Source organism: Diabrotica virgifera, chromosome 1, assembly GCF_917563875.1.
Source record: "Diabrotica virgifera virgifera chromosome 1, PGI_DIABVI_V3a".
Lineage (NCBI taxonomy): Eukaryota > Metazoa > Arthropoda > Insecta > Coleoptera > Chrysomelidae > Diabrotica > Diabrotica virgifera.
The window spans coordinates 309,994,699-310,010,856 of NC_065443.1; the positions used below are offsets into that span (position 1 = coordinate 309,994,699).

Genomic DNA, 16,158 nt, shown 5'->3' on the forward strand with positions numbered 1-16,158 from the left:
TTACATAAAGCTGGTTTCCAGGTCATAAAAGCCTTCCGTGATATTTCGATCCTAGTTATTATCTCTTCATCAGAGTCACAATTTACATTTAACTAGCTGGTAAACCTAGGTGATGTTAAGATATCTAACTTGCGTTTCGCAGACGACACTACACTTCTAGCCTCTACTCCAGAAGAAATTACTGATTTATTAAAAAAACTCGAGGTAGAAAGTGCTAAATTTGGACTCATGGTTAACTACAACTAAACCAAAATCATGGTTATTGATCGCCAACAACAGTTTCCTGAAACCCAAACTATTGCGGAATGCGAGGTAGTCTCATCTATGATATATCTTGGAGCTCTAGTTAACAACACAGGCAGTTGTGAACCCGAAATTAGAAGACGCATTCAACTAGCAAGAGCAGCAATGAGTGAACTAAACGGGGTCTGGCGTGATCGTCACATTACTATGACAAACAAAAAGAGACTCGTTTCAACTCTGGTCTTTTCCATAGTTTACTATGCATGCGAGACATGGACAGTCAAAGAATCAGCTAGACGACGTATAGACGCTTTTGAAATGTGGACATGGAGACGCCTGCTTCGAATTCCGTGGACGGCTCGCCGTACAAATACCTTGGTTCTGGATGAAATTAAACCGGATCAGCGTCTCTCCAGTACCGTTTACTCTAGAATTTTAAAGTTCTTTAGTCATATCCATCGAAGCGATCACAAAATGGAGCGGTTGGTGGTCCAAGGAAGGCCTCAGACTCAACGCCAACGCGGAAGATCTCCACAGCGATGGGCGGACATTACTAAAAAGCTTCTCAACAAACAGTATACTGAGGCAATACATGTAACTAATGACCGCGACCAGTGGAGAAATATTATCAATCAAACTGTCCGAGCTGCTGAAGCCCAATTATGAACCACAACACATCTACTAAGATGTTAATGACTATGATGATGATGAGCTGGCAAGGTACTTGAAACGATTCACCCGTTCTAACTCTTCTCAATCAAGAGAAAGCTGACCTTGATCTATATTAATCTTTCCAACTATTATCTACTTTGTTTTTGAAATGTTGATTTTAAGGCCCCTCCGATAACTTGCTTCTCTGACTAGATTTAGTACTATCTGGAGATCTTGTAAATTTTCAGCGAGAATGGCTGTATCGTCAGCGTATCTAATATTGTTGATTACTTCTCCGTCTAGCCTTACTCCCTCTTGTCTGTCATCCAAAGCCTCCCTAAAGATTTCTTCAGAGTACAGATTAAAAAGGGTTAGTGATAAAACACAACCTTGTCGTACTCCACGTTTACTCGGTAGTTAACATTAACATTAATAATTATGAAATCATTTATGACGTTATTGGTCAAATATTGAACCCGCTAGTTTCAGAACGTCCCTTTCCAGATTCCCCCTACTATTATTTATTTTACATTTACATCATTTTCGGTATTTGTGTCCGCGATACAAAAAAACTACAACACTTCAATCAATCACGAATTAAAATGAAAAATTACCGAATGTATGGTGCATATTATCGACAGTGATTTTCAATGAATTTTTCAATTGTTTCTGTTAAACGATGCACAAAGTATTATTAACGGGACGTCAAATTGGATGGGTTATCACCACCACAAAGTACACTCGGAATAAAAAAACAGTATTTTTTATATTTGTATATATTCTATAACTTACAAGCAGTGCCGCCGGGAGGGTTAAGTGGGCCCCGGTAAGAAGTGAGGAGCCGTATTATGAAAATAGGAAAAATTTATGAATTTGTAACCAGATAGAAGGAGATTTTCTGTTGGAGTGAATGCACAGAGAGTGATAAACTCCAACAGAAGTAGGAATAAGAAGATCTACTTAATGTAGCCAAAGGAACAACAATGTGGCTTCTGCGTTGAAGAAGCTGAAGTCTAAAATACTACTTTGCAGTAGTACTTGTATGGAAAGGTGCCAAGACGAAGAGTATAGAATTGATATAGGACTGAAGATGAAAATTATGAATAGATAGATGTAACTTGAATAGCTAGCTCAATATGCAAGAGAATGGCCACTTTACACTCAAGGAAGGATTCGGCCAATTTGCACGGCTATTTCTGGCTGGACAATAAATTAAAGGAAATGACAATGATGGCTAGAAAAGAAGATATTAAGACAATGTTCACAAAATAGAGTAAATATAATAATATAATGAAAATAGAATAAATTTTTGGGCGCCAGAAGAAGGATAACTGGGTTAACCCTCTTCCAGGTATTCTACGCTGCTATAGAGTATATTAGATTTGTAATAAAAGTGTATTAAATGTACAAATATAGAGGAGTAATATGAGAAAAAAAAATATGCACAATAAATATATATTTATTAAATTTAACTACTAGATGTTCACAATCTCCGAGTTAAGACAAGTAACTAGTCTGTGACTCTAACATGACAAAAAAATGATACTAGTGAAAGTCAATTAAAAAATTATCACACAAATGTGATCTAAGAATAATCTTAATAAGGTTAGAAAATCTGAATAAGGGTACCTCTAATACAGAAAGTACAACTTACACCTAGATTAGTATGAACCCTTCACCAAATAACACTTGTACGATTTTAATACGTACACCCTAATTGAATACTACCTGATAATAGAATAAGGAAAATACCTAATGTAAATAATATATATTTTACAACTCTCAATGTGTTGACGGGTAACAAGTCCCTAAATGAACCAACTTAGTACTGGATACAAAAGATCCTTTTCTGACTAGTGGTTCTAAATAATAATCGCAAGTAAAACTAGTACCTTCCTGAGGGGATGGGTACTAGGGATTTATTCAAATATAATATAAAAAAAATTAATAGTTAACGTTAAATAATATTTACAAAAATCTAATACAAATTGAAAAATTATGAAATAAGTTGAATGATTTTAAATTTAGGTGAATTGAACTAATATTATTTTTAAATTAACTGAGAAAACAAGTCTAAAATTAATACGAACCAAGGGGAAAGAACATGTATGGGGAGAATCTTCGAGCTCGAAACTTCTACCAAGAATTATATAAATTTGGGGGAACAGTACTAACTGTTAGGCATGGTTATTATAACTAAAATGTACTTAAATTTGTAGAGAAAGAAAAAAAATATTTATGTGTAATTAAATTATGAACTTATGTGTATCTAACTTAAATATCCTGAATATTACAAAAAAAAACAGTATAAGTCTTTAACTAGTATGAATAATTGTCCCCCAAAACAAACCCCTTTTCACGCGTTCCAACACTGATCCTTGGTGTGTGGTACCAAATCCGTGGTACGAAGTTAACACCGAAGTGGTGCAACTGCCCAATAGCTAATGAACCTGTCCCTCGGAGGATGCAGGATGATGAACCAAAACAAAACAAATGGGACTGTATCCTTAGACTTGTTCCCTGGTTGACTGAATCTTGGAAGTGTCTGCTCTCGGTGTTAGAGAGGGTTTACCAGCGGTAATAATAGATTTCTCCCGAATGGCTAAAAACAAAATATTCCCAGTTTATTCCTAATAAAACATGTCAGAAAAAGAAGTAAAAGAGAGAAGTTAATGAGGAAAGGTTTTTAGAAAAGAACTACAAAAAACCGACCTTTCACTGACCCAAAAAAAAACCTATCTACCTTGACATTTTAACCATAGGTTGTGATCAGACTTTTAACAACTATGGCCTTGATTCGAATAGACAAGAAAACTTACAATAATAGGTTTTTTTCAAAAGAAGTTGTACATGTATGGTATAAAGAAATAGGTACTGTGAAAATATATGAACATATTAGATATGGGAAAAGAATTATGAAGTCTATGAAGTAAAATTTAGCAGGTTTCAAGAAGTAATGATATAATTGGCAATAGGTTTTCATAACTGGAAATTTTTATGAACATAACCCCATATTAAGAATGTTATTAAAGATCTTTTCTGGATACATGATAGACACTGCAACATTCTACATAAAAGCCAATCGATGACTTAATTTAAATTCAATCCATAATGAGAATAATATTATAATTGCCACAATTATGACACCATATTGAAAAAACTATTATAAAAAACATACCGGTGTGAGATCCTTTTTCTTACAGTTTCATTATTCCGTCACTTTAATTCACTCAACTTTCTATAACTTGCAACAACAATAATGGAACTATGCAACTGGAAATAACTTATTTTAATTATATAATTAGAAAACTCACGCCGCCATTCTTATTGACACTCCCAAGACCAATGCTTCCCTCTTCACCGTTCCGGCTTCGTGACAGCTAGCGGCCGGTGTTCAGTACCAACCTCAAGAAATATCAATGTGACCACCATACACCCAGTATGACGTCACCAAGGGAATTTTGTACGAACTGGTTTTTAATATTCTAAGAAAATACTTTTGACAATAATTAAATAAGGTGTTCCCATTAATAATTAATTAAATAAGTGATGGAACGTCACATTCCCCTCCTACTGGAAGAAAAAAAAATTTAATCCAAATTTTTTTTTATGCTCTAAATATTAAACTAAAGTAGTAGTAGTGTATTATTTATCGTTGATTCGCAAGATTACAAATAACCACAACTAAGGATCAAGGGAAAGCACTGCAGCAAATAACCTGAATTGCAGAAGATCACCCGAAGTCCTATTAAAAGCGACTGAGGTTTTGCCGTAAAAGACACACAAACTAAATATGAGACTAAATTTATAATGACAAATAAGTGTCGAATTGGCAGCAAATCCAAAGTTGAACTATCCATGGACATCAGATTTATAATGGGTATATCCAAGGACGAACAACCAGGCAAAGGTGTGAGCCAAATCGTACAATAACGCAAGTAAATATACTAAAGTTACCAAATAAATCAAGAAAATTAGTGAAGAATCGAACACTCAATCCAAAATTGGACCAACAATGGACACCAGATTCGTAATGGCATATCCAGAGAAGAACAATCAGGAAGATTTATGGAACAATTCTCACCAATACCGAATAATACAAATAGTAAACATACCAAAGGAATCCAAAACACATTAACCAAAATAAATGGGGAATCGGACACTCAATCCAAAGTCAGACTATCAATGGACACCAGATTCGCAAAATCATATCCAATGAAGAACGACCAGGAAGATTTATGGACCAATTCACATCAATACTAAATCATATAAATAAATAAGTGAAGAATCGGACACTTCATCCAAAATCGGACTATCAAAGGACACCAGATTCACAAAAGCATATCCAAAGAAGAACGATCAGGAAGGTTTATGGACCAATTCTCACTAATACTAAGTAAATAAACTAAATTAGCTCTACATCTACCCTCATCCGGTAATGTGAGCCTATCTGAACTAAATAATAGAAATAAAGGATGAACTTATAAGTTCTATGACTCTATGGCAACTACAAAATATGACGGGAACAAACTCCCAATTTTTTTTATAAGACTGTATATTCATTTGAACATACATAGGATTATCCAGGAAATATTCCTGAATCTAAGCAACAACTAATGCCTAAGGAAAGAAGGGGAATCTACTAAAAAGAAAATCAATAATTTGTCCCGATGGGTTAATCACTAACATTACGACTCTACGTATATGGATAGTCAAAGCATCAATATACTATGAAATAAGAGACATAAAATAAGCAAACTAAACTTCCCTATTATCGTGTGAAAATATGTCTGGAATATTTGGACTAATTACACAAGAACGGCTAGGAAATGTTGCGCACCATTTCCCGACCGGAAATATTATCATGCATAAACATCCGCAAACTCAATCATGAAAGACATGGATTACGAAATCGGATAGCAGTGATCAGTTGCTGAATTTCGAACCCACGTATTCACCCACTTTGAGCATTAACAGACTAGTTCATAAGAAGAAATATGAAAGACTCAAGCATTCATCTATAAACCAAAATTCCAAACTCATTCCAAAATTATACTGTGGAGAAAATAAAGACCTGAATTATTGTAAAGTATCTAACATATCCGTGACAAATGTCAATAGCGTAACCCAATAACAAATTAAAAACCACATCTTTCCAATATGGCAAATCCAATAACATTATATAAAAATAATATATAAAAAAAATAATAAGTAGGTAATCAAATATCCAAAATATAACACATAATCTAAGATATGGTAGTGTAACATAGTTCCATCTATATTCAGCGAGAGTACTAATATGAGCCTACATATCCAAATATCTAAATATATAATAATCAACAGCTCTTTTATTGTAAGAGGTTGAGTAAGCAAACCGAAAATACAAGTGGAGGTTATCAAACTTGGTAATACTACTGCCTGGATTAATACTGAAGAGTATTGATCCCTAATGATTAAACTGCAACTCATAATACAAAAAAAATGATAAACTCGTATAAGCGGTATTACAGAATAATTCTTCGGTACCTAGTACTTAAGAAGTGAGAAGTCATTAAACCATGCCGAAGGATGAAAATTGAACTATGGACTTGCACTATCGAGTGATTAAAAAATTAAACCTAATTCTAATCCATAATTAAAACGAGCTAAAGGCAACCACAGGAAGGGATTAGCTCAACAACCCTGTTAAGCTAATCTTCTTCCGATGAAGTTGAATCAGCATCGTCCATGGTATTGTCAGGCAGTAAATCCTTTACATGAAATTGACCAATTCGCTTATTAGTCGAATTGTCCTTTAATTCATAAATCAAAGGAGATACTACCCTTAATACAGTACACGGAACATATTTCTGGCACAACTTTGCAGAAATGGCATCACCCTTACTGGATTTGACAAAATTGCGCTTTAAGACTCGATCACCAACAAAGAATCGCAGATCTCGTTTCCTCAAATTATAGTGCTGCTGGTTCCTTAGGTAAGAAGATTTTAACTTCTTCCTAATGTCTGAGAAAATATGAGGTAACGTCTGGAGATCATCTAAGCGATGAAGTTTCTCAGATATTTGAGGAAGGTTTTCGGAATTGTCTGAAATTAATCCAAAATAATCACCTGATAACGCAACATTCCTACCAAAATTCAGATATGCTGGGGAGCACTGGGTCACTTCATGGACAGAAGTCCTTATGGCCTGAGCTATGGAATGGATATATTGATCCCAAGCTCGGTGATCCGGGTAGGTATAGGACCTTAGAGCTGTGACAATACTGCGATTTACTCTCTCAGTATGATTTGCTTGTGGATGGTAGGCAGCATTGTAAAAGGTCTTTTGAACCTTATATTTAGCTAAAAGATCTTTAAAGGCCTTTGATACAAACTGAGGACCATTGTCACACGACACAATTTGGGGAACACCATACACCAGAAAGACTTGTTCCTCCAAATATTTTAAAATTGCTGGAGTTGTGGCCTGACGAAGAGGACAAACCAAAGGAAATTTAGTGAAATAATCCACAACTACCAGGCAATAGGTATTACCCTTGTAGCTCCGAGGGTACGGTCCAATGAGATCCATTGAGATCATCTGCCAAGGAAAATTGATGTTTCTGAAGGAACCCATAAGTCCAGCTTGTGGTAGGTTACTTGGTTTACAAGTAGCACAAACCATGCATTTAGAAATGTACCTTTTAATAGACTTCCGCATGCCAGGCCAATAATATAATTCAGCAATGCGGTGATATGTCTTATAAAACCCAAAATGACCAGCTGTAACTTCATCATGAAACATATGCAGAATATTTTCCCTATTTGGCGTAGGCACAACTATTTTCCACTCCGACATGTTGGATAAGGACTCTATCGGACTAAAGGTGTGTTTGTACAGAACATTATTCTCTACCTTAAAATCAGGATATTTTTGTGGGTCTTGAGTAACCCTATCAATCATATTCTGATACCACACATCAGGGGTTAAAGAAGACAGATCTAGGACATTAATATCATGGACACGTGAAAGAGCATCTGCAACCACGACCCCGTTTGCCTTTCTATGGACAATCTTATATGAATAGGCAGCCAGTTTACATATCCATCGAGAAAGTCTCTGAGAAGGGTTTTTCATACTATGAAGCCATACCAAGGAACTATGGTCCGTAATTATAGTGAAATTACGACCTTCCAAATAATAACGAAACGCTTCTAACCCATGGATGATAGCTAAGAGTTCTTTCTCTGTGGTTGAATAGTTTTTCTGGGCCTTATTCAACTTCTTACTAGTGTAAGCTATTGGGTGTTCAGAGCCATCCTTCAACTGAAATAATACGCCACCAGAAGCAGTATTAGAGCAATCTGTCATCAGATAAAAATGCTCATCAAAATTAGGTGACATCATGACCGGAGCGCTCGTTAAAGCATCTTTAACGCGCCTAAAAGCTTCATCGGCCTCAGGAGTCCAAGTAATGGTCTGTCCCTTTTTCCTGTTCTTCAAAAGATCAGTAAGAGGAGACAACAAGGTAGAGTATGACGGTACAAACCGACGATAATAGCCACACATTCCCAATATCCTACGGACTTGGGTGGTGGTCTTAGGTATGGGAAAATTTTTAATAGCTACTATTTTCTCAGGATCAGTCCTTAGCCCCTGGTTATCAACAACATAACCCAAGAACTTAAGACTAGGACGACAAAACTGACATTTATCCAAATTGATCGTCAGATTAGCTTCCTTAAGACGTAAAAATAACTTATCTAAAATTTCCATATGAAGGGAAAAATCGGGAGTGACAACCAAAATATCGTCCAAATAATAGAAAACATAGGGCTCTAACTGTGGACCAATGACTAAATCCATCAGACGACACATTGTCTGAGGAGCAGAAACAAGACCGAAAGGCATGGTGACAAACTGGAATAATCCTTTACCACTGACAGCAAAAGCAGTATACTTCTTGCTCTCTTCACTCAGTGGGATCTGTAAGAAGGCCTTAGACAAATCAATAGAAGAGATGTATTTGGCATTCTGAAGTTTGCTCAAAATCACATCTATTCTGGGGATAGGATAAGCATCCCTGTTCGTTGTGATACTGTTTAGTTTTCGACCATCAAAGCAGATCCTGAAGGATCCATCCTTCTTCTTCGTTAACCAGAGTGGGGAACAATAGGACGACGTTGAATGTTCTATGATATTTAAAGCAAGCATCGAATCTACTTCTTTTTCTAAATCTGCCTGCCAGGCTTGAGGTATGGGATACTGATACAACCTAAAAGGAGTGGGATTTCCCACTTCGATAGTGTGAGATATTAACGACGTACGACCTAGTTTGTCTTTTGAAGAAAGAGTAGTGAATTTAGAGATCATACTCTCTAATTGCCTTTGTTCGGAGCTTGATAAACTAGCAAAATCATGAATAGCACTAAGGGTAGATAAATTAAATTCAGATATGGAAAAAGAAAAATCAGAACAACTTAAGGTGCTATTGAAAGCATTGAAAAAGTCCATACCTAGAATTATAGAATTCTGCACGGAAGGAATAACATAGAATGTAATTTCTCTACATAAATCGGCCACTGTGATTTCAATTTGGAGTTTGCCCGTAATGGACTGAACTGTACCATCTGCAGTAGATACTTGCAAAGATGAAATGGGCATAATGGGAATACTAGAATTTTTCAATAAATTTAATGAATGTGCCCCTATCAAGGAAATATTAGAGCCACTATCTAGCAAAGCTAAACACGATTGTCCTAGAATTTGAATAGGGAGATATGGCCTATTATCATTTTGTTTCCTAACTAATAAAGAATTAATATCTAGATATAAAGTATTTGGTTGTCTAGAACCGTTATAGGGAACTAACCTAGACGTATCATCATCATTAACAAAACTAGAATCTAATATAGATAATGGAACTACATCACTATCACAATTATTATTGTTACGTTGAACACTACCAATCAAAGAAGAATTTGTAAATGAACATCTGTGATCATTTGAATCAAGCGAATCTAACGTATCATCTATAGAAATTAATTTCTGGTTTAATTTTGTTTTGTGGTGTGTGCTGTTTTCTTGAACGACACCCCTTTCCCTTTTCGTGAAGATGGGTTTGGGTTGCTGGATGTGCTTGGTCCAGCAGTTTCGTTTGACGATGGGGTTGGATTCCCTGATTGGGTGTTGGACGGAGAAACGTTCAGGGGACGGACCTCCGACGTCTCGTTTCCCGAACACTTAGAACAATTCCTTTTAAGGGTGTTCTCTCGGCCACAACCATGGCAGAAAATACGACTTTGAGGAATCCCACAATTGTAAAACGGATGACCTGGCTGATCACAATTCCAACAGACAAGAGAACTAACAACCGAAACATTATGATCATGGCCCTTATTTGGCCAAGAACGTTGCCTAAAGGAAGTTGGCTGAGAAGAAGAGTTAGAATAGGATCGAGATGTGGATGGAGGTTGAGAAGACCAGGATAAAGTTTCCTCCAAACGTTTGCACTTTATAGTAAGGTCATCAATGTTCTGAATGTCCATAAGAGCTAATTGTTGATGATAAAAGGGTAATAGACATTTAAGGATGATTTTAATTTTAGCTAAATCTGACAAAGGAGTGTCTAAACGACTACACATACCTAATATAGTATTAATAAACATAGTAACAGATTCCCCAGGTTTCTGCTTATGATTCTTAATTTGATCTAGTAGGTCGTCCTGGAACGAGTACGGAAGAAAATCTGACTTCAACTTTTTAATCAGATCAGACCAACAAGAAAAATTACCCCTATTATTCCTAAACCAGGTAAAAGCTGTCCCGGTGAACAGTTCAGCAGATGCAGCAAACAAATCCTCTTCAGAAACACCTCTAGATACTCGAAGACATTCAACCCTTTCCAAAAATGACATCACATCAGTGTGCTGTTTTTCACCTGAAAATGAAATACCCCATTTGTGTACTTGCACAGGTTTGGAGTAAGTGAAACTAGATACATTGACTGGAGCATTAGGAGTAGAGGTAGCTATGGGGTTAACTCTAGAATCAAGTTCACCCTCTAGTGTTAATATTCTAAGAGAAACAGATTTCTTGAAAGGTTCCTGTTCTTCGGTAGGACAGTGTAACAAGTGTACACGGGCAGAAATATGGCCTAGACGAGATGTTAATCGCGCATACTCTGTATCCTTTACAGTTCCCCTAAATTTTTCGATTTTTTTAGACAAGCTGTCCAATGTTTCAGAGATTCCTTTCTGTTGTTCCTCAAAAGGGATGGATACAGCTGATATTTGGAGAAAACTCCTATTGCCAGCTTCTTGTTTCAAAGCACCTCTCAGAAGATTGCGTTTTTTATCGACAGTTGTCGACTCCTCTGGCATTATGTCCCTAATCTTTAATTCATAATCCAGTTCATCCACCAGAAGATGTTCAGCTTTAAAAGCACACATGATGAGAGCAAAATTATTGACAAGTAGTCCAAAGAACAGAAGTATGAAAGATACCTAAGTTTGCACGCAAAATATATATACCGAGAAAATATTCGCAACACACCAACAAAATCAAAATGGCCAGCAAAAAAAAAAAATATATATAATGAAGTATATAATCAAATAAATATATAAGATCAAATAAATATATAAGATCAAATAAATGGATAAATAATCCAATAAATAATGTATACTCAAGTAAACCTACTACCTAAATACTGGAAGTAAATTTTTATTTATATGTAACTTACCACCACTTTGGAAAAAATATATATAATAATAATCAATGCTTAGTTGTACCTCCAACTATACCACTATTGGCTGAAGGAATAAAAATTACCTTATATGAATTATATTATTAATAGCAATATTAAATATAAGTTCCCAATAAAAAATTCAAATTTAACCCAGAATGTAAGTTGCACAAACCTATACTATAATGAGGTCCCAAAATATAAACAAAAATCAAAACAGCGTATAAGAATACCTGATATGTATCAGAAATTAAAATTAAAATAAATAAGTAACAAGATGTGTATAGAGATACCAAACGAAAATAACAAAGAAACTTGAGATAAAAAGAGAAGAATTGACCTAAATAAATACTGTCTCAGACCAAAAATAAGGCCACCACGTTGGGAAGCCGATTGTAACCAGATAGAAGGAGATTTTCTGTTGGAGTGAATGCACAGAGAGTGATAAACTCCAACAGAAGTAGGAATAAGAAGATCTACTTAATGTAGCCAAAGGAACAACAATGTGGCTTCTGCGTTGAAGAAGCTGAAGTCTAAAATACTACTTTGCAGTAGTACTTGTATGGAAAGGTGCCAAGACGAAGAGTATAGAATTGATATAGGACTGAAGATGAAAATTATGAATAGATAGATGTAACTTGAATAGCTAGCTCAATATGCAAGAGAATGGCCACTTTACACTCAAGGAAGGATTCGGCCAATTTGCACGGCTATTTCTGGCTGGACAATAAATTAAAGGAAATGACAATGATGGCTAGAAAAGAAGATATTAAGACAATGTTCACAAAATAGAGTAAATATAATAATATAATGAAAATAGAATAAATTTTTGGGCGCCAGAAGAAGGATAACTGGGTTAACCCTCTTCCAGGTATTCTACGCTGCTATAGAGTATATTAGATTTGTAATAAAAGTGTATTAAATGTACAAATATAGAGGAGTAATATGAGAAAAAAAAATATGCACAATAAATATATATTTATTAAATTTAACTACTAGATGTTCACAATCTCCGAGTTAAGACAAGTAACTAGTCTGTGACTCTAACATGACAAAAAAATGATACTAGTGAAAGTCAATTAAAAAATTATCACACAAATGTGATCTAAGAATAATCTTAATAAGGTTAGAAAATCTGAATAAGGGTACCTCTAATACAGAAAGTACAACTTACACCTAGATTAGTATGAACCCTTCACCAAATAACACTTGTACGATTTTAATACGTACACCCTAATTGAATACTACCTGATAATAGAATAAGGAAAATACCTAATGTAAATAATATATATTTTACAACTCTCAATGTGTTGACGGGTAACAAGTCCCTAAATGAACCAACTTAGTACTGGATACAAAAGATCCTTTTCTGACTAGTGGTTCTAAATAATAATCGCAAGTAAAACTAGTACCTTCCTGAGGGGATGGGTACTAGGGATTTATTCAAATATAATATAAAAAAAATTAATAGTTAACGTTAAATAATATTTACAAAAATCTAATACAAATTGAAAAATTATGAAATAAGTTGAATGATTTTAAATTTAGGTGAATTGAACTAATATTATTTTTAAATTAACTGAGAAAACAAGTCTAAAATTAATACGAACCAAGGGGAAAGAACATGTATGGGGAGAATCTTCGAGCTCGAAACTTCTACCAAGAATTATATAAATTTGGGGGAACAGTACTAACTGTTAGGCATGGTTATTATAACTAAAATGTACTTAAATTTGTAGAGAAAGAAAAAAAATATTTATGTGTAATTAAATTATGAACTTATGTGTATCTAACTTAAATATCCTGAATATTACAAAAAAAAACAGTATAAGTCTTTAACTAGTATGAATAATTGTCCCCCAAAACAAACCCCTTTTCACGCGTTCCAACACTGATCCTTGGTGTGTGGTACCAAATCCGTGGTACGAAGTTAACACCGAAGTGGTGCAACTGCCCAATAGCTAATGAACCTGTCCCTCGGAGGATGCAGGATGATGAACCAAAACAAAACAAATGGGACTGTATCCTTAGACTTGTTCCCTGGTTGACTGAATCTTGGAAGTGTCTGCTCTCGGTGTTAGAGAGGGTTTACCAGCGGTAATAATAGATTTCTCCCGAATGGCTAAAAACAAAATATTCCCAGTTTATTCCTAATAAAACATGTCAGAAAAAGAAGTAAAAGAGAGAAGTTAATGAGGAAAGGTTTTTAGAAAAGAACTACAAAAAACCGACCTTTCACTGACCCAAAAAAAACCTATCTACCTTGACATTTTAACCATAGGTTGTGATCAGACTTTTAACAACTATGGCCTTGATTCGAATAGACAAGAAAACTTACAATAATAGGTTTTTTTCAAAAGAAGTTGTACATGTATGGTATAAAGAAATAGGTACTGTGAAAATATATGAACATATTAGATATGGGAAAAGAATTATGAAGTCTATGAAGTAAAATTTAGCAGGTTTCAAGAAGTAATGATATAATTGGCAATAGGTTTTCATAACTGGAAATTTTTATGAACATAACCCCATATTAAGAATGTTATTAAAGATCTTTTCTGGATACATGATAGACACTGCAACATTCTACATAAAAGCCAATCGATGACTTAATTTAAATTCAATCCATAATGAGAATAATATTATAATTGCCACAATTATGACACCATATTGAAAAAACTATTATAAAAAACATACCGGTGTGAGATCCTTTTTCTTACAGTTTCATTATTCCGTCACTTTAATTCACTCAACTTTCTATAACTTGCAACAACAATAATGGAACTATGCAACTGGAAATAACTTATTTTAATTATATAATTAGAAAACTCACGCCGCCATTCTTATTGACACTCCCAAGACCAATGCTTCCCTCTTCACCGTTCCGGCTTCGTGACAGCTAGCGGCCGGTGTTCAGTACCAACCTCAAGAAATATCAATGTGACCACCATACACCCAGTATGACGTCACCAAGGGAATTTTGTACGAACTGGTTTTTAATATTCTAAGAAAATACTTTTGACAATAATTAAATAAGGTGTTCCCATTAATAATTAATTAAATAAGTGATGGAACGTCACAAATTGAGCTTCTGATTGGTTTCTTATCGAACTAATTCCATTGATTTGGCCCCCTAAATTATAGCTGGAAACGTTGTATTAAGTTAAGACGAGACGATATATTATCTGACCACTTAGTACCTATATATACATGTTTAATGAAAGAAAAAGAAGTTACAAAGTAATGTCTGACCAAAAAAACAAACTTGATAAGTGTTAAAGGAAATATTTATAAGCAAAAGACCGCGTGGGAAGTTCCACAAAGTCTTATAAATTGAGCTACAACGGTCCTAAAAAGTATGGTTTCCTAATAAATTTTAATGTATATTGGTTGAAACTTTTTTAAATAAGCCGTAGAATAAAAAATACATAAATCGGGGTCCTTAAGAACAAAACAATGGCTTTTTATGTACTAAACGAATATTGAAGAAAAAAAGCAAAGCACCTGTTATATCTGTGAATATAAATCTTCTTTTTAATAAAAAGTAAAATAAGCTCCAAATATTTTTTTATAAAAGCTTTTGTAAAAAAATATTACGGAACATATTATAACATTCATTCAACGTTAGTGACTAAATATTATGAAATAAAAATATATACTACTTTGTACAACATAATATCTGTTGCTTGGTTCTAAAAGGGCCAATGTCAAATTTTTGTTCTTTTGTACAGCTCTCTTTTGAATTTAATATTGACTATTGACCAAACAAAATGTAAAAAATTGAAATTGGCCATTTTACCACCAAGTCACATAATGTGGCTTAATGGTAAAAGGGCCAGAGTCAATTATTTGCATTTTGTTTGGTCAATATTAAATTCAAAAGAAAGCTGTACAAAAAAACAAAAATTTGACATTGGCCCTTTTAGAACCAAGCCACAGATATTATATAATTATATAAAATGTCGTTTTTTGTGAGATGTCTTTCATGCAGATATCTTTGATTATAAACTTTTGAAGGTAGGTAGTAAGTTACTATTTTTAAGGCATCTGCTCAATACAATACAATGGCCAGCCACTTTCACCGATCTTCGCTACTATTAGTGACGTCCGTTACAAAATCATTGGCGCTACAAAATCGTCTGTTTAAGCCACTCTGTGGATCCACTCAGTAGCGCTGTAGAGTGGCTCGTCTGGATCTGTTCTGAGACGTTGACCATGCAACATCTCTGTTGTTGGTTCTCAAAAATCCGTCAAAGATTTTAATGTACACTGTACATTTGCTTCACGTGCTTTTCAATTTGTCAAAGATTGGCCCGCTTTTGTATAATAGCAATTAATACCAAGTTTTGGGTCGTTTTTGTGTAAATTGTATAGCATTACGCTGTAATTACTATTTTCTGCTAATATTAATTCTTATTTTTTAATAACCTTTCGCAAAACGAAATGACAAAATTCACATGTAAATACAGGGCAGATGTTAAACGAAACGTTGAACAGATTGTATAAGATTAATGTTTCTTTCAAAGAAACATTTCTTAA

General features: G+C 34.6%; 2 long non-coding RNA genes across 2 annotated transcripts; both read right to left on the bottom strand.

The window, feature by feature from the left end:
• Positions 1 to 2,337: 2,337 nt before the first annotated feature.
• LOC126879231 (uncharacterized) lies at positions 2,338 to 5,492 on the bottom strand. Its single transcript, XR_007696008.1, has 2 exons — positions 4,073 to 5,492; positions 2,338 to 3,496 (listed from the first exon to the last, which is right to left on the bottom strand). It is a non-coding gene; the product is annotated as an uncharacterized LOC126879231 (long non-coding RNA).
• Positions 5,493 to 12,582: 7,090 nt separating this feature from the next.
• LOC126879230 (uncharacterized) lies at positions 12,583 to 14,694 on the bottom strand. Its single transcript, XR_007696007.1, has 2 exons — positions 14,317 to 14,694; positions 12,583 to 13,741 (listed from the first exon to the last, which is right to left on the bottom strand). It is a non-coding gene; the product is annotated as an uncharacterized LOC126879230 (long non-coding RNA).
• Between the last annotated feature and the right edge of the window lie 1,464 nt (positions 14,695 to 16,158).